The sequence below is a fragment of the Cryptotermes secundus genome, unplaced genomic scaffold, assembly GCF_002891405.2.
Source record: "Cryptotermes secundus unplaced genomic scaffold, Csec_1.0 scaffold573, whole genome shotgun sequence".
Lineage (NCBI taxonomy): Eukaryota > Metazoa > Arthropoda > Insecta > Blattodea > Kalotermitidae > Cryptotermes > Cryptotermes secundus.
This window is the reverse complement of record NW_019738880.1, coordinates 578,352-599,709: the sequence shown is the minus strand read 5'-3', so window position 1 is coordinate 599,709 and position 21,358 is coordinate 578,352. Positions and strand designations below refer to the sequence as shown.

The following is a 21,358-nucleotide window of genomic DNA, read 5'->3' as shown; positions in this document are numbered from 1 at the left end:
GAACTCGAACCCGCAACCTTCCGGCTTGTAGCATAGTAGGTTAAGTTAAAAAAAGGTAAAGTTGTCCCTGTGCTTAACTAATTAAGCATTATGCCATGAAGGCGTATGGGAGAGTGGATGTATAGATCCATATTTTCTTGACCTCGGCACCATTCGGAAGTGATTGGTCAGCTTCACGCCCCGGCCGCTTTACCCCTGGGGAAAGATCTCACCCCCGTACCCACTGTATAGGAGGTTGGGTGGACTCCAGAGCCGGTCTGGACGATGTGGAGAAGAGAAATTCTTGACCGTACAGTGACTCGAACTCCAACCCCTCGGTCGTCCAGGCCGTAGCCAGTCGCTATACCGACTGAGCTATCCAGGCTCGAGTAGTGAGTGATATTGTCTGCAAATACACGTGCAGGTTTGGCTCGTGAACGCATGAATGAAAGGCAAGTAAAATACCGAAATGGCAGACACCATCCGTCTAGTGTCCGCATCCCGCTGACTGGACCATGAAAGAACACATGCAGCGAGGTGTATGGTCCTTAGGTCAGCCTGTCGTGATGGACCGCTCTTCGTGTCCAATGGTATCTCGAGAAAAAGGATGAAGGGACAGAATTCAACGACTTTGTTCCGTATTCCTTTCATCTTTTCAGAAACAGGGGTTAGCAATAAACGGTTTATGGGCTCTTCCAATTATCCCATAATTAACACTCTTGAAGGAACATATCTGTTTTTGAGTGCCTAGGTCAAGAATTGTGGAGCCACACTTCTATTTCTCCATACGTGTTCACGCCATAGCGTTTAATTAATTAAGCACAGGGATAACTTTACTTTATCTAACTTTTAAATCTCCACAGCGTCCAGACCGTCTCTGGGGGCCCATCTACCGCAAAGGGGGTTAAACGACCGGGGCGTGAAGCTGACTATTAACTTCTTCAGAACTGAGGTCAAGCATCTTGGAGCTATACATTGCCTTCATGCCTATACATGACTTACGACGTAGGTGTGGACGACGAGGAGTAGAGAAAATTCTTGCCCCCACCGAGACTCGAACTCCGACCCCTCGCACGTCCAGCTAGTAGCCAGTCGCTATACCAAATGCGCTATCCCGGCTCCTTTTGTGAATGGGGGCCGAAATTAATATGGGTCGTGCTACTCACCACTCTTGTGACCTCAGCACTAGACGGAGACAAGTGGTCAGCTTCACGCCTCGGCCATTTTGCCCCCACGGAATCAGCCTCTGGTTCCCACCTGATAGGAGTCGCCCTGGACGCTGTGGAAAAGAGGAAAACTTTGTCCGTACCTAGTATCGAACCTTGGACATCCAGCCCGTAGCCCGTCGATATACTGACTAAGCTCCCCCGGCTCACACCGGAAGTTAAGATGATTAAATGCAGAAGGCCTACATGTAGCACGCTCTGAAGGGGTTTGGTCACTCCTATCACAGAAAACTGGTAGGTAGCAAAAACAGAAGGAACAGGGTGACGTGAAGCATTGGAAACTTGTGCAAGAAGAGCTGAAAAGAGGGCAGTGTGAGGCAAAGTGCCGTAGTGTCCTGCTGTCCGGAACCCTTGCTTTTTTGTGACTTCCTGTTCTCTGAATACTGCGACGTTTAGTACATTCATGACACAAGAAAACCCAGTTAGTGTCCTCCTGGTTAAAGTGCCCAGTGTTACAAAAGCCATAGGCCTCTCTGTATGGCAACTCTTCGTTGTCTGAACACGAAGACCCAGCTTTTGGTTTAGATCGACAGCCACCTCCATGCAATTAGAATATACAAAACTATAATTTTGCCCGTTGTTCTGTATGGGCGTGAAACGTGGTCTGTGACATTAAGGGAGGAACACAGAGTAAGTTTGTTTGAGAACAGGGTGTTGAGGAGAATATTTGGACGGAAGAGAGATGAAGTGACAGGAGGTTGGAGAAAACTGCATAATGAGGAGCTTCATAACATGTACTCTTCGTCAAGTATAATTAGAATGATCAAGTCAAGGAGGATGAGATTGACAAATAATGTAGCAGGAATGGGGAGGAAGGGGAATGCATATAAGGTATTGGTGGGAAATTCAGAAGAAAGACACCACTAGAAAGACGAAAAAGTGGATGGACAATATTAAAATTTATCTTAGAGGGATAGGATGGGGTGGTATGGATTGGATTGATCTGGCTCAGGATATGGACCAGTGGATGGCTTTTGTGAACACGGTAATAAACATTCGGTTTCCGTAAGTTTCTGTGAAATTCTTGAGCAGCTGCACAATTGGCGGCTTTTCAAGAAGGGTTCAGATCCATAAAGTTAGACAATTAGATTCTCCCATATACGTCTCCGTCTTCCTAGTTGTCTCTTCCTTCTGGCATTCCCAACAAAACTTATTACACAGTTCTTTTCTCCCCCTTTGCGTACTATATGCCTTGCCCTTCTCATCTTCTTTGACTTGATCATTTTAACAGGAACCTAATTTCTAATTTTATTTTTCCTTTCCAATAATTCGGAGTTAACCTGAATTTGAAATACATGTAATTTATGCGACTATGACGAGCATATTAGCTCAGGGGAAATAGGAAGGCTTATGTTTGGGATGTAAGCAGTGTGAGTGTTCAATAGCAGCTTCAGGCGAATGCAGGGGTATATCTTAAAGTAGGCCATGGCCGTTTCCTCTTCCACTCTTTGCAATTTGCCTCTGTAAACACCTTAACATAGCCTTACTCTTGAACCCTAGAACACTGTAAACTGACCGAGCACAGCCAAAATGGCTCACTACTGACCATTAGCATGTGAAGTGCTGGAGCTCTCAGCGTGATACCCTTGCAGTTGCCACTGTGACCCGAACATTTGGAGCTATAAATCTCTTTAGACCCCCTTCCTGACCCGCTACCAACTCCTCCGCAAGACAGGAAGAAGGAAGCTAACGGACAGATGTTGCTGTGCGTCCCCAATCCTTCCAGACAAGGGTTGCGTTACTTAGGTTAGGTTAGATTAGTAGGGTTGGACTGGTCTTGTCCACATCTTTCTTTTGTCCAACCACTGATTCACGTCTTGGTAGAGCCACAAAAGAAATTGTCTCTTCTTGGATTTAAGTCACAGCGGTGACTTCCTTCTGGGACACGACGCTATGCAGTCAAGTACAAGTTCACCGTCTTCAGGGTTGAAGGCATTGTACGGATCAACCAGCAAAATACAAGCATTAAGCCGAATCGCCAATCAGCTTGCTGCTTGTTAGTTATTCCGAAACGTCGGTAAACTTCTAATGGATTACACGGCATCACATTCCAGAAGACAGTGCTCTTCAGATAACGCGCAGAACAAGAGTGAGCTAAAGTGACCTACTAGGAACACGTGTCATCAGTAACACCACTACCAAAAGCACACTGATCAGTACTTGCCAGTATTATTCCTATATGCCCCACGATAGATACGATAAAACAGAATTCTGTCAGCGCTTGAACTCCTTGGTTTCTTGCTTCACTTATTTTTCTAACTTGTAGGTGGAAGGTTTGGAGCCGGGGTAGCGTAATATAGCGACTGGCTACTGGCTGGACGACTGGGGGGTCGCAGTTCGATTCCCGGTGGGATCAATAATTTTCTCTTCTCCAAATCGTCCAGACTGGCTCTGGGGACCACCTAACCTCATATCTAATGGGTATCGGGGGCTCTTTCCCCGGGAGTAAAGTGGCCTGGGAGTAAAGCTTACCACTCACCTCCAAAATAGTGCCAAGGTCAAGAAAATGTGGAACTACATCCACTCCCCCATATGTCTTCATGGTGTAGTGCTTAATTAGTTAAGCACAGTGACAACTTTACCTTTAGATTGAAAATACACGTCATAAGCAAGCTTTTCCGTGTAGAACCAGAAGCTTTTGTGTTTATGTGGATATCGCAACAGTCGGCAGGTCTTGAGAGTGTGCAGAGCATTAGCGCGCAATGGCTTCAGCAACCCGGCAATCCTTTCAGTCCCGGGTTTCTATTCATCGGCGTTGAATGAGGCTTTCAAAGGCGGTGCGGGGACGCAGATAATGGAATGAACGGTCAATGTGTGTGTGTCGAGGTGTCCGTCTGAGAGGGAAAGCAGTTCACACTGGAACGGCTCCGTTAGAAACATCTCCAGACCGTCAGTAGTGTGCACAAACAGCCTTCCTTACAGCCGATCCGAGCTTCCCTCTATGAACACATATTCTAAGCTTGGTCCTTGCAATTTTGAAGGGAGAACATGATTGAATAAAGTAAAGTAAAGCTATCCCTGTACCAGAGCGTGAAGGCCCATAGGGTTGTGAGACGTTGAGGCTCTCACATTATCTAGACAGTCGGCTCAAAGATGGCGGTAAGGTTGTCAGCCTTACGCGCCGGCCGCGCTTTAGTCCCCAGAAAAATTATTTAATTAATTCCTGGTACTCATTTCTGTTAAAGGCTGAGTAAACCACAGGGCCTAGTGCGGCTGGAAGGAAAAAAATCCAATGACCTCATCGGGACTTGAACCCGTGACCTTCCGGCTTGTAGCATAGCCCCTCAAGCAACTACGCTACTGCGTAGTATATCTGAAAATATTTTGCACTGAGAATGTTTATACAAATAGAGATATATATTTATACAAAGAAAAGGTAAAGTTGTCCCTGCGCTTAATTAATTGAGCACTTAAGGAGGAATGGAGGTATAACTCCATCATTTTTGACCTCGTCCTAGATGGAGGTGAGAGGGCCGCGCCATAGCTCAAGCGGTTAGTCCCTGGCTTCCCACCGCGGTGGCCCGGGTTCGATTCCGCGTCTCGTCAACTGGGATTTGTGGTGGACAAAGTGACACTGGGGCAGGTTTTCTCCGAGTACTTCGGTTCCCCTGCCAATCTTCATTCCACCAATTGCTCCACAATCACCCTCACCTATCATCTGGGGCTGGTACAATAGGCCAGAAGTGGCCGCAGTAAAAGGGACTTTTTTATTGCTAGTGGGGTGGACTATGACGCGGCCCTACAAGGGACATAGTCCCACCCCACTAGCAATTATAATAAAAAAAAGAGATGGAGGTGAGTGGTCAGCTTCACGCCCTAGCCACTTTTCCCTCTACCCATTTGACAGGAGGCTGTGCGGGACCCAGAGTCTGTCTGGACGCTGTAGCTTACAGAAAAATCTGTTCCTCCTTCCGGGAACCGAACTCCGGTCGTCCAGCCGTAGCCCGTCGCTAACTGAGCTATCTCAACTCATGGAAAAAAAGGGGGTGGGCGTGGGGGTGGAAGTAATTATACACCGAGGAGCCGAAGGTCTCATGGGTTTACTTGGGTTATTTAAAATAAAATTGACGTGTTCTGTGGGATATTTTACTGTGCTATCAGGATTGAGACTGTATGGCACAAGAATGGGAAGGACGTGGAAGAAAACGCTCGTGCGTTATTCGATATATTACGCCGGCGTTGGGGCCTAGATTCGGACCCAGGACCTCTTGAATACTAGTCAAGAGCTTTCCCGCTTCGCTAAAAGTTCGGTGAAACTATATCTTGTTTGATTTTAATTGATTTAACGGCGCTATACATAATGTTCCAGGAGGAAAGGTAAATATTCTGGGAGGTCATGTTATCGGTCATTCTAAGCAAAAACATATATATATGTACATATGTCCGATTCCGAACGGTTTCCCAGGTAGAGCTATTTCACTGTACGAGCAACACACGAGTTGCAAAGTGCATTGATGCTGATGGGAGAATTTTTGAAAATGTGTTATACTAGGCAAACTTTACCAACTTCTTCACTTGAACAACAAATACCAAAACAACAAAACAAACTCCGTGGTCTGTAGTCCGTAAGCGAACCATACCGACCGAGCGACCGCCGTTTGCCGGCGAAGTTAGTGCCAATTTTAGCGGATAGAGAGTGTCGCGTTGTCAGCGCAACGGATCCCCACGGCCATTAATTTCGGTTTTCTAGACCGGAGCCGGTATTTGCTTGAGATAGCTACTCATTTATCCTCACGAGGCTGAGTGGACCCCGTTTGTGACCCACTACTTCTCAGAAAATCTGGTAGCGCCAGGAATCGAACCTGGGACCTCTGGATCCGTAGCCAGGAACTCTGACCACTAGACCACAGATTCCGGCCATTTGCAATTTTAAACATTATTCACATTGGAATATTTATAAACTTAGAATTATTGCAATTAATCATGATTGCTTATTATATTAAATACAGTTAGGTTTGGCGGAGGAATAACATTGTACGAAAAACAACTTTTTTTTTTGTATGCTGGGTTTTCTTGCCATCTTGAACTTTTCTGCGTATGAAGTTCAGTGAAGAAGAGGAGGCGGGCCTTCACGTAACCACGGCAACAGCCGTAGCAAGTTGTAAGACGTTTTCAAAGGAAGCATATGGCGACATAACATTTCACTCAAAGGACTCAACTCATGGATGACTTAGTAGTATTTCTTCTGTATCACAAGAAATAGGAGATTATAAAAATGTTCCTCTTTCGTGTAGGAAAATATTGCTGAACCATTAAAGCACCAACTAAGAGGATGTTTCTTTTTTACGTGAAAGAATGAACGTGGCAATATTTATACCGCCTTGAAGCTCTACCATTCCATTCTTCCCGCGTAAAAACATCCCATTTTTCCCGACGGATCTGTAGGTCCATGGCTAGGATAATATCCTCTCTTGTTAAGTCTTTAGGCCTATGATGTTCCCACTATTCGTGATAAATTTTATAGAGAGTGTAGGATTCAGTACCCTATCAGTCTATCCGGGGTTTGTACTGAGTAACCAACTGAGGTAAAGGTAACCTTCTCCCCGTGCTTAATTAATTAAGCATTGCGCCATGAAAATGTACGGGGAGTGTGTATGTAGCTCCACTCTTCTTCCGCTAGACGGCAAATGGACTTGAGTGGACAGGCTCACGTCCCGGCCGCTTTAGTCTGGAGAATATGCCCCCAATTCCAACGGATATGAAGCTGAGTGGGCCCCAGTTCAAGTCTGGACGCTGTGGAGTAGAGATAAATATTTGTCTCTGCCGGGAATCAAACTCAGGCCGTCATTATACCGTTGTCATTATACCGACTGAAGTAAATCAGAATACATTTTACTCGACACTAACAAGTTTTCCCACAGCATATTTGACGAAATAATAAACGCTAAGGGAAATACGAAAGTGAGAACGAAACATTACGTGTTGTTTGGGCTCAGGATGGGTTTCAGTGGTGAGCTGTTATGAATAGGGCAATGAACCTTCAGGTTTCAAAGAGATGGCGAATTTCTTTACCCACTGAGCGACTGATTATGAGGAGCCGGGACAGCTCAGTATGTATAGCTACGGTCTGCATGGCCGGGCTTCGATTTCCGGAAGGGGCAAGATATTTTCTGTTCTGTATAGTGTCCATATTGCGTCTGGGGCCCACTCAGCATCCCATCCAATGGATAACGGGGGCTCATTCCTGGGGGTAAAACGGCAGTGGCGTTAAGCTCGCCATTCACATTCATTTAGTGCCGAGGTAAAAATGTGGATCTGTACATACATGTCCCTAAGCGTTTTGCTTACCTGAGCACAGGAACAATTTTTTTTACCTTACGTCACTGACTGAAGATGACTCACCCTTTTCCGCACAGCATATGGAGTATACTAGAGAGAACTGTACGAGCTTTCTCAGCTGCATTCCTCAAATGTAAAGTGTGGTGGGGGGGGGTTGTTCTGAAGGGATTCGAAAACAGTCGTGTCCTGTTTAAAGATATCGTGGTTAAATCTGTGTGGAGAGACTGTGGTAAAGATGAAAAACTTCGGGACATTCTCTTCCCGGACATAGAATTGAAACCAGGATCTCTCACATAAGAATCAGGATTACCAGTCAGTAGAAATGTTGAAGAATTCCGTCATCTACCCTGAAGATGGAGGCGATACGTTCCTCCGAAATGTCGGTATATACAATATCTACACGGCGCCACATCCCAGAAAACGGCATTATTCACAGTCACCACCGTGAAAACCTCAAATCTTATATAGTAGAAATGTTGACCTTCCACAGAGGCCGAAACTTTCGCCGACAATGACCGCACCTCCCAGCCAAAAGTGTAAGCTCCTAACGAATTCCAATTAACCGATCCCGTGCTCTAGCACTGCATCGAATACGTGCCTGTGTGTGTTGCATGAAGAACACATTCTCTTTAAACAAATACACCTCATTCTGAAATTCCTACGGATACCCACTCCTAGAACCACTCGAAATATTTTGCTTTGAGCACTGAAGGGTGAACAATTCTGAAGGATTTTGTTTCTCATCTGAACAACAGACTGTTTTCTGACCCTGCAGAAATACAGCAGCTTTTCCTTGGCGCCATTGTTTCATTAGCAAAATGGCGGCTTCCTCCCACCTCCCTAGGCCCCTCTAGCTACATGCCACTTCTCCTTCTTATGACACGAGACAAACCTCTTCGTGGATATCTGACACAAGTAAAACAAGAACAGAACATGATGTCCAGGGTCCATGGCAGAGCTCTTCTTGAGAAGCTAACAGTGGCTCAGGCGGTTAAGAAACTGCCCGGTGTTTAATATCCAATGTTCGTTATTGTGTTCACACGAGATCGCTACTGGAACAATTTATATATTAAATTACATATTTGTTTACCTACACTACTTTGTCAACATTTGCTTTTATTCGTTGCTGGTGATATCGTTACATGTTTCGACCCTTTTCCAGGGTCATCCTCAGGCGTAAATGAATGCTGTTTAGCTTCTGAATTGCGTCATTAATTAATATGAATTCATATTGTGTCTATGTGATTATTCTATACTGACAATTATATCTTAATTTTTAAATGTGGCTCAAATATAGTTAAAACTAGACATTAAACTTGATTGTTGTGCAACCGTCCCAAATTATATCTATTCACAAATACACAAAATAAGGAAAGGTACTTATACTTGGCCTGGGGGCACGCGGTAGCGTAGGTGGTTGAGGCACTATGCTACAAGCCGGAAGGTCGCGGGTTCAAGTCCCGATGAGGACATTGGATTTTTTCAATTGACCTCATCCTTCCGGCCGCACTATGGCCCTGGGGTCGACTCAGCCTCTAACAGAAATCACTACCAGGAATTAATTAAATAATTTTTCTGGGGAGTAAAGCACGGCCGGCGCGTAAGGCTGACAACCTTACCGCCATCTTTGAGCCGATTTTCTAGATAATGTGGGACCCTCAACGTCTCACAACCCTATAGGCCTTCACGGCCTGGTACAGGGATAACTTTACTTTTTTACCATTTATGAACAAAGATAAAGCAGACAGTATTAAGTAAGGACCAATATGGCTGAAAGTTTTAATTTGCAGATAATATCTCGACAATATGGTATCGCAACTATGGATCTTTTTGTAATTTAAATGGGAGACGAACACACACACAGTTGGCAGCATGGCTTGTCATGCCTTCCGGAAAGCAGTCTACACCATCACATGTGACAAATAGTGTTTAGTGTGGAGAAGATTGTGGGGCAGGTGAGAGGGAAGAGAAGCCATCTGCTGACGTAATAAAGAAAGTACCACTAATTACGTCTATAGGCAGGTGTTGCTTATTATTCAGTTGTTTTCCGAGACATCCCACCAAAGCCACCCCTTGTTGTTCCTCCCCCAGCGCAGCACTGCGCCCTGTTATCCACATCCAGGATTGCGTGCGGCTTTAAAAGCCAGCTCTCCGCAAGCGAAATAATGAGGATTGTGTTGAAGCAGGTTATGGGCGGAAGTGTGACGTCACGAGAGCTGAACCAATACTGCCGGTGCTCTGGGAAAAGCTTTTAAATATTCTAGTCTCTCTGTCATTAACGCTGTGCAGAATATTCCCGTACATTCGCCCTCTTGCAGCGTTTCGTCTGCTGATGCAGCATAAAGGTAAAGGTAACAGGCCATGGAGGCCTATAGGATTGTGAGAAGTCGAGGCTCTCACATTATCTAGATATTCGGCTCACAGACTGCGGTAACGTTGTCAGCCTTACGCGCCGGCCGTTCTTTACACCCCAGGAAGATTCCAGGTACTCGTTTCTGTTAGAGGCTGCGTCGACCCGAGGGTCACGGTAGAGACAGTGAAAAAGAAAAGTCACCCCACCATTCGATGCCGTATGGTCTGGACGCTATCAGCGTCGCAAAGTAACCCGCAAAATAAATAAACGGCGTGGTCGGAAAATATGTTCGATCGCCTCTTCTCATTACCACTTGCTTGCTAAAAAAACATCATCCTTTTCCAGTCTCAAACACGGATTCGCGAAAATATTTGTCAGAATCTCGTTTCATGACCACGAGAACTCAATATTAAATTCTTTGGTCTATTTTCTACTACCATGTGATCGCCCTGTATCCGATTTCAGTGTTCGTCCAATCAAACAAAAGTAAACTCCAGACCAACTACTTCTCAGAAAATCTGGTAGAGCCGGTAATCGAACCCGGACCTCTAAATCCGTAGTCAGGAACTCTGACCACTAGACTACAGCGGCAGTCGTTCGTCCAATCACAGCTTCATTTTTTACTTACCGCCCACTGCCAGATATACAGGTATGCAAGGGTTTCGGAAAACCTGAAAAATATTAACCTAGAAGATTTTCCGAAACGTTGGAACATCTTAAACACTGTATGCGGGGAATTCCCTAAAGCGGGTTTGGTTCTGTACCAGGCTGTACAATGGCTCAGTGCGATAAATCCCGTCACCTTACTTTGCTTCTCCAGTTACGCCTTACCATTTTGCTCTCAAATGCTTGAATAAATATATTATACTTGTAAAGCTAAAAGGTAAAATTGTCCTTGTACTGAAGCAAGCACCACGCCATGAAGGCGTATGGGGGAGTGGAGGCATAATCTCACACATTCTTAACCCCTGCAGTATACCAAGATTAGTGGTTAGTTTCATGTCCCGGTAGTTTTAGACCAGGGAATAAACCGAGGATACCCACTGGATAAGGTCTTTCGTGGGCTCGAAATGCTCATTAGACGCTGTAGTCAGGGGAAACCCTGCCGGGAATCAAACTCCGATTCTCTGATCGTCTAGCCCATGCCCAGTCCTTCTACCGACCTGGTTTTTCAACTTACACCGTTACCAAAATGAATTTCTGTTCTGTTGGTTACCCTGCTTCAATAAGAAATGTGTAGCTAAAACCCGAGGCACGCGGTAGCGTAATTGGTTGAGGCACTATACTACAAGCCAGAGGGTGGCGGGTTCGAGTCCCGATAAGTGGATATTTTCAATTTACGTAATCCTCCCAGCCGCACTATGGCCCTGGGGTCGACTCAGCCTCAAACAGAAATGGGTACCAGGAATCTTTCTGGGGTTAAAGGGAGGCCGGCGCGTAAGACTGACAACCTTAATGCCATCTGTGAGCCGACTGTCTCAACCTCTCACAACCCTATGGGCCTTCAGGACCTGTTACAGGTAGCGTTACCGTTACCTTGCGTACATAAAAACCACGCCATTAAGGCACATGAGTGAGTGGAAGTATAATTTCACCGTTCTGAACCTCTACTCTAGATGGAGGATAGCAGTCAGCTTCACGCTCCTAAGGCTTTAACCCTGAAGAAGAATCTTCCAGCGCCCCCTGGTTAGGAGGCTGGGCGACCCCAGAGCTATTAAAACGCTGTAAAAAAGAGATACACGTTCTTTGCTCCTACCTCAAATTAAACACCAATTCCTCGGTCTTCCAGCCCGTACCCTGATTACTATATACCTACCGACTGTGCTATCCTGGCTCCCTACCTGAGTCTACCACTTTCTTCAGTGGACTGTACCAATTACGTTTACACGGCGCTACGATTCTGCATGCGGGGATGTGTGAGACGGTGCTTTCGGCACGGGGCCGGATGTTGCGGGGCGCACCATTTCCGTCAACTTTTTCGGTTCTTGGGTTCTGAGAGAGAAGTCTCGGCATTCTTCCCCTGTAATTTGTTTCAGTCAATATATATGACGGATACACTCTCTGCCTACAGCAATGGGTGATCCTGTTGCCCCTCGCCGTATGCCGTGTTCTGGTTTATTTACAAGCGTGTGTGGGTCCGTTTGTTTGTAGACATTCCTCTGTCTTGTTTCCGTGTCAGCTGTACGGAGTTGCCGTAAACCAGACGGCACAAACGGAAGAAAACAGGCATCGATTAATCCCAAAGTTGAAGTTATCCCATTATGTAATTAAGCACTATGCTATGAAGACATATGAAAGAGTTCACGCATAGCTGCGTAATTCTTAATCTCAGAACTAGACGGAGTTGAGTGGTCAGCTTCGCGCTCTATCCGTTCACCACAGGGGACAGGGCTCCTGGTAAGGCAAAGGTAAATTTGTCCCTGTGCTTAAGTAGTTGAGTACATGCCACGAAGACGTATGGAGGAGTTTAGGTATACCGCCACCAAACTTGACGTCGGCACCAGATGGAGGTAAGTGGTTAGTTTCACGCTCCGACTGCTTTACCCGCTAAGATAGAGCCTCCGGAACATACTGTATTGGACCAGTAATTGATGTTGGTTCTTTCTAAGGGACCCAACTCAATAGGTGTCTTTCCCCTTCTCACCTGAGGACAGAAACAGATCCAGTTTCCGAAACGTCGTGTTTTCTAACCTCTAGAATACCGGACGATTGAAAAAGTCCAAAACTCCAGTAATTCTGAGTGTTATGATCTCTAGGTTGAGGCTGTTTGAGAACAGGATGCCTGAGGAAAATATACATGCGTAATGTGAACTTCCTATCGGTATGACAAAATATAGAAGAATGAGATAGGTGGGGCGCACAGCACACATGGGAAGTTTTAGTTGGAAGGGAAGATAACAACTGAGTTCTAGGCGCACAAGAGAAAGTACGTGTAATATTAACGTGTACGGTTTGGGGTTCTCATGGCGATGGCTATGAACTTAACGTCAATTTTAAAATGTATCTCCAAGAAAATGGGTGAGAAGATGTGAGCTTGATTCATCTGGCTAAGGAAGGGTACAAATCGGCTTCCTGTGAATACGGAAACAGAAATTCGATTCCCATGAAAGGCTCAAAATGGGTTCAAAAAGAGTGTTACTATCAGCTTCTCAAGAGGGACTAACTTATAATAGGGTGGGGCTCACCTGAGCTCTGTTTACTTCTTATCGAGGTTGTGTGTACGAATTTCCTAAAAGCAGTATAAAGATAAATGATAATGGGCCGTGTGTCCATGCACGAAGTGTGAAAGGTATCAGGAGCCATGAAAGCGGTTGATGGACACATTTCCGATGGCAAAGGTTCCGCTTCAGAGCATTACAGCAGTAGGACACTCGGTGTTCCTGCTTCCTGTCCTGCAACCTACTCTGCTGTCACGGAATGACCCCATTCGGATCCAGAATGGTTTTGTTGCGGACCGCTTCACGACTCTATCACGGAATGACCTCATTCGGATCCAGAATGGTTTTGTTGCGGACCGCTTCACGACTCTGTCATGGAATGACCCCATTCGGATCCAGAATGGTTTTGTTGCGGACTGCTTCACGACTCTGTCATGGAATGACCCCATTCGGATCCAGAATGGTTTTGTTGCGGACTGCTTCACGACTCGGTCACGGAATGACCCCATTCGGATCCAGAATGGTTTTGTTGCGGACTGCTCCACGACTCTGTCATGGAATGACCCCATTCGGATCCAGAATGGTTTTGTTGCGGACTGCTTCACGACTCGGTCACGGAATGACCCCATTCGGATCCAGAATGGTTTTGTTGCGGACTGCTCCACGACTCTGTCATGGAATGACCCCATTCGGATCCAGAATGGTTTTGTTGCGGACTGCTTCACGACTCGGTCACGGAATGACCCCATTCGGATCCAGAATGGTTTTGTTGCGGACTGCTCCACGACTCTGTCATGGAATGACCCCATTCGGATCCAGAATGGTTTTGTTGCGGACTGCTTCACGACTCGGTCACGGAATGACCCCATTCGGATCCAGAATGGTTTTGTTGCGGACTGCTCCACGACTCTGTCATGGAATGACCCCATTCGGATCCAGAATGGTTTTGTTGCGGACTGCTTCACGACTCGGTCACGGAATGACCCCATTCGGATCCAGAATGGTTTTGTTGCGGACTGCTCCACGACTCTGTCATGGAATGACCTCATTCGGATCCAGAATGGTTTTGTTGCGGACCGCTTCACGACTCTGTCGCGGAATGACCCCATTCGGATCCAGAATGGTTTTGTTGCGGACTCCTTCACGACGCTGTCCCTATCTCGGAGTACATAGCGCCGAGTGGTAAGACGAATGATGAATAATAAGTTGGAGATTATCTGGAAAGAGGAGTTCGTAGCCTGACTGAGGTACCATCCCGGAATATGTCTGGAGGTACAGAGGAAAACCACGAAAAATCTGAAACACCATCGTTAGTGTCTTGGCCGAGTTTCGAACTGAGCTCTCTAATAAAAGTCCAGAACATTACCGCTACACCATTCTGCTCTGAGAATTATTATGAAACAACTAAAGTTAACCTTTTTTTTTAGTTTCCTGGTGTGGGGTGAGACTGGGTCCACTTGGTACTGCAGCCACGGTTTGGCCTACTGTACCAGCCCCGGATAATAGATGATGATGAGTGTGGAGCAGACGGTGGAATGAGAATTGGCAGGGGAAACCGAAGAATTAGGAGAAAACCTGCCCCATTGCAACTTTGTCACCACAAATTCCACATGACCCGACCTGGGCTCGAACCCGGACCGCCGCGGTGGGAGCAGGCGGCTAACCTCCTGAGCTATGGAAAATTTAACACTTTAGGTGTTTGTAAGCAAATCCACTTACAGCCCGGTCCGAACGCACCCTACCATATATTGCGTTCGATTTTGGCTTACTCATTCTACCCTGAAGATGGAGGCAACAGATTCCTGCAAATCTACCCTACTACACGGCATTAGATCTCAGAAGGCCGCAGTGACAACCTCAAATATCATCTGTCGTGAACAGAATAAGGAAACATACCTTGGAGATCTATAGAGCCGGAATACCTATGGGCTGTGGTTTGACACCCAGTAGGGACTAGATCTTTCTTTTCTGCAGACAGAATCTGGGATCAGTCTTGCCTATGCAGTGGGTACCGGGAGCTCTTTCCCTGGGGGTAAAGCGGGAAGGGTGTGAAGGCGACCATTTACCTCCAAATAGTGCCGAGGTCAAGAATGGTGGAGCTGTACGTATCTATTCTCCCCGATATGTCTTCATGGCGTGGTGCTTAATTAATTAAGCGAATGGACAAATTTACCTTTAGCTTTACTTGGGAGATCCCATATTTGTGAACACCTCGGCTCAAAGTTTCCTTTCTAAAATGTCTTCGAGTGTGTTTGCGTGTGTGTGTGTGTGTTTTGGGAGGTGGAGGTTAGAGGCGCGTTAGCTTCCGCAAAAAACTCAGCGGCTTTAGTCCGCAAGCGAACTATACCGACTGAGCGACCGCCGCTTGTCGGCGAAGTTAGTGCCAACTTTAGCGGATAGAGAGTGTCGCGTGGTCAGAGCAACGACTCCCCACGGCCGTTAATTTCGGTTTTCTAGACCGAAGCCGCTACTTTTTCCATTCAAGTAGCTCCTCAGTTATCCTCACGAGGCTGAGTGGATCCCGTTCCAGACCCACTACTTTTCCGAAAATCTGGTAGCGCCGGGAATTGAACTTGGGACCTCTGGATATGTAGCCAGGAACTCTGACCACTAGAACACAGAGGAGTTAGCTTCCATGGTCATATTAATCTGTGTATAAATCGAGCTAGAAAACCTTTCATGCAACACAATCTACAATAATTTCCGCGCTATGAATAAGCAATTTTATGGAAAGAGACCTCTGCTATGAAGACTTTAGCACGCACAGTATGCTGAAAATAGAGTCCAGCAAATTTATAATGATTACATAGCGACACACGTTGCTGCATGATTATGATTCATCCTCAGAGAAGTTTCAAACACAGAGTACAAGCTTCCTGCACCAGAAGTACGTTTAGTCAACCAAATCTGCAAAGTAAGAAAAGAGGGTAAGAAGGAAAAGAGAAAGAAGGCAAGAATAGAGATATTGTGTATAAAACAAATAATGAAAGAACGGGAAATTAATCTAAAATCTGCCATAAGAGGACACAAAGCCTAATCGGCTTTAAATAAATATCAAACGGGGGTGGGGGTGGAAGGATGTAGAAGAGTGATCTTGGGAGAGTCGGAAAGAAAGGAAGTCAAAATTCCTTAAAGAAGACAGACGAGAAGCGAATAAGAAATAATTATCAGAGTTTCGCTGAACTGTGCGGACGGATTCTTGCACATGCCTGAGGATCGGAAGGGGGGGGGGAAGTCAATGTTCTGAGGACGAGGGAAAAGCCGGGCCACTTCCGGCCGCCCGCCTATCTCCCCGTCTTCCTCAATCGACCTTTGTGGGACCCAAACCACCGACATTTCTACCAACATATACCTTTTCTGCTCCCCTTTCAAAATATTTCCATTCCATAAAAAATATATGTGGGTGCAGTTGTACTTCCATAACAAGAGTGCAGAAGTAAGCGGTTATACTTACATTGGGCTCACAGACTTAGAAGCGTACTGAAATTACAGTTGTCGCTGATATACGTATAAGGCAAAAGTAAAGTTGTCCCTCTGCTGAACCTATTAAGCACTATAACATGAAGGCGTATAGGGGAGTCGATGTATGGATCCACATTTTCTTGATCTCGGCACTAGCTGGAGGTGAACGGTCAGTTTCACGTCCCAGCCGCTTTACCCCTGGGGAAAGAGCCCCCGGTACCCATTGGCTAGGAGACTGGGTAGGCCTCAGAGTTGGTTCTCGACGACGTGGAGAAGAGAAAATTCTTGCCACCACCGAGACTCGAACTCCGACCCCTCGGTCGTCCAGCCCGTAGCCATTCGATATACCGACTGCGCTATCCAGGCTCCGTCGCTGATATATGATTGTAATAAAAGCAAGAAGTTCTGGGAAGAACTAATCGCCTACCTTACTATCAGTATTTATTATCTGATACGACACGGTCCATATGAAAAACACAGCGTCCAAAATTTGCGTGTGTGTTCTTTGCCGCGGTAAGGTGTATACCAAGCTGTTGCCTAACAAAGATATGGGGGCACAGTGGCACACAGATAGCAAGGTAATCTCATAAGCCTACTACTTTTGTTCAGGTTAATAATCTTGGATTTGAAGTTTTGTCAGCAATGATTGTGATGGATGAGATGTCCTTGGTTATAACAGCGCAGAATTCGAAGAAACCTCGACCTTCCGTCTACAAAGTCGAGGAGTGTTCTCGCTCTGCTTGCTGTCTGTTTCTTATTGATTTCTTTACTATTCGACCCTTAAGATGGACGCGAAGCGTCCTGGCGTTTTTAGAAATGTACGAAATGTACGTTATCTTGAGCATCTTGAATAGAAGGATGAAATGGGCAGGACATGTAGCACGAATGGGAGACAAGAGGAATGCATATAGGACATTGGTGGGAAAGCCGGAAGGAAGGAGACAACTAGGAAGACCAAGACGTATGTGCGTGGACAATATTAAAATGGATCTTAGGGAGATACGATGGGATGGTATGGATTGAATAGATCTGGCTCAGGATAGGGCCCAGTGGGTGGCTCTTGTGAACAATGAGTGTCAGTACTGCGGCTGGGCTCCATCCGACTGCAGCTATGGCCACTAGAGCTTGAACCTGTTTGACTTCTGCCCCCGCCTCAACATTTGGATAGTGTTTGCATTCTTCGTGGCTTGGGTGTCGAGGCAGAGCATGGGAATTGTTATGTTTCCGGCCTTGGAGGTGCTGGGAAGTATAGTTTTGTATCCAGCGCAGAGTGGTCTGTGCGCAAGTGGAACTCTTGTCGTAGAGGCACTTATGGAAATCTTCTAGTGTCTCAGCGTCTTGATCTAGTAGGATATTACTTGTTTCTGTCAGCCCTTTACTTATGTTACTTACAATGCCCATCGTCTTAGGCAAAGTTACGACACAACGTTTCGGGAGCTTGATTTGCTTCCGCCATCAGGTGTAAGCAGAGAAGTGGACACTCCTCAGCTGTGCCCGTCAGAAGTTAGTTCCCAACTGAGTACTCAGTTTCGCATATGTACACGTGATAACAGAAGCAAATCCAGCTTCCCAAACGTGGTGAATTTTAAACGTAGGCCATCCTAAGTTCAAAAGTTAAGTTGTTCCTGTACTTGAATATATGAATGAATGTATGAGGGGTAGGCTTTCTCGGTCCTTGCACCGCGACCTACAGTGGTCTATTGTGCTTTGTTCCTGTACTTACTTACTCATGGAGCTGAAACCTTCTGGAGGAGCCGCCAATTCTGCAGCTACTCAAGAATTTCCAAGCATTTTATGGAACCCGAAGGTTCATTACCGTGTTCACAAGAGTCCTCCACTGGTCCCTATCCTGAGCCAGATCAATCTAATCCATACCATCCCATCCTGTCTCTGTAAGCTCCATTTTAATATTGTCCATCCACCTACGCGTTGGTCTTCCCAGTGGTCTCTTTCCTTCTGGCTTTCCCGCCAATATCCTATACATATTCCTCGTCTCCCCCATTCGTGCTACATGCCCTTCCCCCCTCATCCTTGACTTGATCATTCTAATTATACTTGGAGAAGAGTACAAGTTATGAAGCTCCTCATTATGCAGTTTTCTCCAACCTCCTGTCACGTGTTGTTCCTGTACTTAATTAATTAAGCACCACGTCATGAAGAAGTATGTGAGAGTGGAGGTATAGCTCTACCAATCTTCACTTCTGTACTAGCTGTAGATGAGTGGTTAGTTTCAGAATCCGGCCGCTTTACCCCCGATACCTACTGATATTCATTTAAGGATATTCATCTAAGGCTAAAGGCGATGTCCGCTCTAATAGTTATATAATGGCTGGTGTCGCCTTGTATCGGCAAAGAAAGATACGTAAGCCTAACATAAAGACATTTCGCTCATTCCGTAATTATATTCTGAAGTACTCAGTGACAGGTATTTGCCACAAAGTTTCCTCACCAAGATGCTCTCTGTGCACTCGTACCGTGATCCTCAGGAAAAAGGTTGAGTTTATCGCTCATTCTGTTTACACTGTCCCTTCGAAATTCATTCCCTGGGATTAATGTCCAGTAAATCCAACCTCCTGAAGTTTTAATCAACATTTATATGAAAAAGTGGCATACGTCAAATTTAATTATTTTACCCTGTCTCTCTCACTCATTTCGAACTAGTGTCGAGGACAGGAATGCATGGATCTATACATCCACTCCCCCCCCATAAATCTTAGTGGCGTAATGCTTAATTTATTAAGCACAGGGACAAGTTTAGCTTTACTTAAACCTGTACTTCTCTACCTCCCTCTCCCTCTACGGTCGTCTGGGTACATATCCTCTTAGTTTTGTAGAGGGTTCCTGGATAGAGATCCAGAGGTCCCGGGTTCGATTCTCGGCGCTACCAGATTTTCTGAGAAGTCGTTGGTCTGGAACGGGGTCCACTCAGCCTCATGAGCATAACTGAGGAGCTATTTCAAGGAAATAGCGACTCCGGTCTAGAAAACCAAAATTAACGGCCGTGGGGATCCGTTGCGTTGACAACGCGACACTCTCTATCCGTTAAAATTGGCATTAACTTCACCGACAAGCGGCGGTCGCTCGGTCAGTATAGTTCGCTTGCGGACTACAGGCCACGGAGTTTAGTGTTTAGTTTTAAAAATCTGACGCTTCGGAGGAACGTATAGCCTCCATCTGCAGGGTCGAGGTGTGAGCCAAAGAAAAAACTAGCGGGAAGCAGGCAGAGTGACTGGAAATTAGACATGACACATGCCAGTTTCTCCCCTTTTCAGCCGATGATTATCCTTTCATTCATTCTCTCGTAGTTCCTTTACTACCTGTATCAGGCCGGGTTTGCCACGAGAAGTTTGTTCTGCTTACCGCTTTCTCCTTGCTGGTTTTTTTTCTTGGTTTACTCTTCGAGCCTGAAGACGGAGGCGACATGTTCCTCCGAACTACACAGCGTTAAAATTCAGAAGACAGGGTCACAGATGTGAGTAGGCCACTTACCGACTGAGACAGCGAACCAGGCCGCTCGATGGTCTGATGCGATGAAGGGTTCGTCGCCCTGCAGGATGTGACAGGTACGACCTAGAGGAAGATGAACCATTTTGTGTTATTTCTGCAGCAATTTCCCACGATATTTCGTACATATGTAGGACCCTCAGGTAACTCGTTCATTGACCTCACAAGGGACGAGACAGGTAGAGGATTTTTGTGTTTGCAGGGATAGAAAATGGCAAACATGTTTGTGTCTACTAGGAGAGAGATTCCAGAATCGCCGGAGTCATTCTACCGAAATTATTATTTCAAAAGAACTCGTTCGTTGAACTCTCCTTCCCTTCACCGGACTGACTACCTCGAGAGTTGCCTCAAATCTGTTTACGTTCTTCCTACGCACAGCAAGAACGGCTTACATCCCACGTTACGCCTTTGTGTGAGTTTATGAACTTCTCCTGATTTTAACAGCACAACCTTCTGGTTTGTAATGCCGCATATTTCGGTGGAAGACCACCGATGTTTCGATAAAATATATTGGTTCCATCTTCAGCGTTGAAGAGTAAGCCAGGCAGGTTCTGGTTGTCTTGTTCTTCTACTCTGAAGATGGAAGCTATGTGCTCCTCCGAAATGTCAATGGTCTCCTAAAGAAGTGAACATCATTACAATCCCCGGCAAATTGTGTCCTTTATTGTACCTGTTGTGAGAACCACAAATCCAATGCATTCATTGGACTTCATTAGTAGAGAGGCACAAGGCTTGTTGCATTGCTTCGCTGTGTATACACATTCCGTTCGTGTGCATGCCCCTGTATTTGTGGGTCCATATTGGTCACAACCAGTCTTGTGATAAGAAACTCGTTTAAATAAAGTGGTTAATGTGAATGCAACACTGTCCGGAAAGAATGCGACATGTACTTAAGAATTTCAATTTAGTAAAATATTAATATAGCTAATAGAAGCTGCTATGCTGAACACTCAGTTCCATGCAATGCCGAGGTCAAGAACTGTTCCCACATACATCTTCATTCGTGGTCCTAAATTGATTAAGTACATGGAATTTTTCTATGAACAGATGGGATTACTACAACTAATTGCTATGATTTGAAGCTTTACCGGATACCGAATGAAATTAATTCTTCTCGGACGATCAACCGTGTCAGTATAGAATGCAATTCGGACGTTTCAGGAGTATAAATATAAATTACAACTTCAGAAGGAGCACAGAATTTCTTCTTAATAAAATATAAACATTCAGTTCGTACCTCATAGGAAACATTACGTCACCGCTACAAAGCCCAACCGATTAATGATATTTGGGGTAAAAGTCATTGTTTATTGCGAGAACCATATGAAACACACAGATACTATTATTTGGGCAGAATTTTGGTGTGTTAAAGCTGGTGGTAAGTATAGAAACCCGCG

General features: G+C 45.6%; 1 protein-coding gene across 1 annotated transcript in view; it reads right to left on the bottom strand.

Annotated features, from left to right (window-relative positions):
* The window catches only part of LOC111871200 (pyruvate dehydrogenase protein X component, mitochondrial), a 120,184-nt gene that overhangs the window by 87,076 nt on the left and 11,750 nt on the right, over positions 1–21,358 (bottom strand). Inside the window, exon 2 of the mRNA XM_033754148.1 lies at positions 19,947–20,027. The gene's annotated coding sequence lies outside the window, so the exon portion shown is untranslated. The remainder of the gene's footprint in view (positions 1–19,946; positions 20,028–21,358) is intronic.